Here is a 2,928-nt window from a genome sequence, read left to right as displayed (position 1 = left end):
CTGATACCACCCTTCACAGGAAAGAGGGAGGAAGATCAGATGGAGCGAGACAGAGACCGGCGTGTCCTTTTATCCAGTGGAATGAGAAAACTAAACACCTGCGTCTGGGCTTTCAAAAAGGAATCCACTCATCCGTAAGTAAGTATGTAAGTCCTCCCATTTGTTTTTCGGATTCAGTTTGTTCTGTCCAGTGAAAAAAAAAAGTGCAATATTTTCTTTAGAATTCCATTGTTGACACCGAATACGTCATATATATAAGCTCGGCACCCTTTGAAGACTGGAACATTACACATAAATCATGCGCAGATTAAGAAGTACATTTTCATACGTAACATAGGGTGTGATATGTTCAAAAGGTGCGTCAAGTTTTATGTAATAGTCCACAGAATGTTGAAGCATGTTCTGGAGAAATGTTAACACCTGTGTCCACTGAAAGTATATAGTCTCATAAGGGAATTGGTCTCCCTGTTGAACTTTAAACAACTTTATGGGGAGACACTACAGGCAAAACTATTTTCTTTTTTTCAACTTTTTGTTTTTCAGTCAGTTGGGTCTCTTAGCATACATAGTCCTTTCTACATTGACGTTTTAACATTTAATTTGATCTCACATCCATAGAGGTTTTTTCTCAAAGTGCATTTTTCTCCCATAGGGACATAAGGATCACCCCTTAAAGTAGCTCCATAAACCAAACTTTACAATAGGCCTGGGTATCATTAAGAAGTTGCTGATACGATACATACACAGGCCACGATATGATACATATCTCGATACAGTAAGCTTTTCGATTCCATATATCATATATGTCAAATCGATTCGATATGGTTCAATAAAAAATAAAGGCTAAATCATGGCTGTGATACTAAAAATCATTGTTAAACCGCTTCTTGTGGAAAGTTCCTATGAAACACACACATTTTAATCACCAAAACAGTGAAAATGTCAAATGTGTCACATAAACAAGTCTCCTTCCTCTAAACAAACAACAAAACTGTAGCTGTAACAAAATAATTTAGTAAAATACACCAACAAATACTCTGGCGATATATAGATACAGCAGTCCACGATCACATCACATTAAACAATACGATATTTTGATATTTTTGCACACCCATAGTTTACACTCATCAAGATTTTGAAGAACGTACGAAAGGAATTTTTGATATCTAATTCCCAGTCTGAGTTATTACAGTTTTAACTTCAAAACATTTGGCACAATTTGAATTTTTAGATTTTTAGTCAGATCTAGTTTACTCAAATACTAAATAAGATAAGATAAGATATCCAACATCCTCTTTGTATCATTTTTGTGTCTAATATGTCAACTAAAAAAAGCAAATTTAAACCTAGCTCTTTGTATGCTTCTTTTTCCTTATTTTTATATGACAACATTTCATGATGAAAAATTTATAATAAATTTTTTCTTACTTTTTTTGTAAGAAACCTACAATAAAAATGATCTCTAAATTTAAGATTTGTAAGATTTTTTCCTATTCATCTGCAGTGTCTCACTTTATTAATTATCAAACAAGTTTGGACAAAATGTCAAATCAAGCAACCATCAGTGGTGCACACATATTCAAATGATTACGAATATTTTGTTCCCAAATGTGAATTTGTGATGGGCTATATGAGTCACGAGGAGGATACTTGAATGCACTCTTGGCAGTCATGACTGTTTACCATCTAAAGACAACCCCCAAAATTCTCTATAGCTCTTTCACCAACCACTATCAGATATCGTAACTATCATTGGTCAAAAATATCCATAAAAGGCCAAGGAGGAAGTGATGTAGGTCCCTGTAGGATCCTGGGAGATATGGGGTTGACGGGGCGCAGCTGCCGACTCAGTGACTCATTTTTACCTCTGGAGAGAACAAGGACCAAGGAGGAAACAGCAGCAGTACCCTGGACCAGACAGAGAGCAGACCAGCCAGGACCCGCACCGCCACGCCAAGTGCACTGTACGCAGCTATTCTGGGCTGCTCTGGTCATCTGCCTTAGACAACATTGAGTTTTATACCAGGCTTTCATTCACCTTCTACTTCCATCTGTCTTTCAGTAAATAAAAGTTACGTTTGAAGATCCAAGCCCTTTTCGAGTAAAGACACATGTTTTCAGTGCAATAAACACAACCAAATTACAAAATTAACAACATGTTTTTATTTTAGTGTTTGTTTTTGCTGAAAAAGTTAGACCTACTGCGGTTTCAGAAATAGTATTTTATTTTATGTGGCTCCAGACAGTCCACCATCTATCTCTGCCATTATTACATTTAAGCAAGTAAGTTTCTATTTATTGAGAGTTTTTCCCAGACATATGTCACAAATACGCTTTACAGAGCATTATTCATTCACTCCATACCCAATGCTGGTAAACTACTGTTGTAGCCACAGCTGACAGAAGTGTGGCTGCCAACCTGCACCATCAGCCCCCTCCGACCACCATCACTAATGCACACACCACTTTCATACTAGGCAATGTGGGTGAAGTGCCTTGCCTAAGCACACAACAACAGTTTTTTTGTGACTGGTGCCCCTTTGTGGCACCTGATTTTCCCAACAGTCTCCCATCCAAGTACTAACCAGGCCCAGCTTTGTTTAGTTTCTGAGATCTGATGGGATCAGGCTTTGACAAGCTGGTATGGCCACAAAATAAGTGATAAAATAAACAGAAAGTCAGCATATCAAGAATGAACTTGGTTAGGCTAATCTTTTAAAAGAAATATATCACAGATCTCACCAACACAGGGCTGCAATCCATCTCCATCATTAAAGGTCCGATATTAGGCACGATTCACTCTTATGAATTTTTTGCCATTATAATGCTGTTATCTCTTCAAAAACACACCCAGAGTTGTGTTTTGTTTCATTCACACATGTTTGAGTAACCCTTTATTATTGGTCTGTCTATATCTCCAAAGCTCAA

General features: G+C 37.2%; 1 pseudogene; it reads right to left on the bottom strand.

Annotated features, from left to right (window-relative positions):
• Positions 1–2,537: 2,537 nt before the first annotated feature.
• LOC129411478 (5S ribosomal RNA) lies at positions 2,538–2,655 on the bottom strand (annotated as a pseudogene).
• Positions 2,656–2,928: the final 273 nt, after the last annotated feature.

The sequence above is a fragment of the Boleophthalmus pectinirostris genome, unplaced genomic scaffold (assembly GCF_026225935.1).
Source record: "Boleophthalmus pectinirostris isolate CB_2022bp ecotype Guang Dong unplaced genomic scaffold, ASM2622593v1 HiC_scaffold_10, whole genome shotgun sequence".
NCBI lineage: Eukaryota > Metazoa > Chordata > Actinopteri > Gobiiformes > Gobiidae > Boleophthalmus > Boleophthalmus pectinirostris.
The sequence above is the reverse complement of the archived record's forward strand: the minus strand, read 5'-3'. Positions and strand labels throughout refer to the sequence as shown.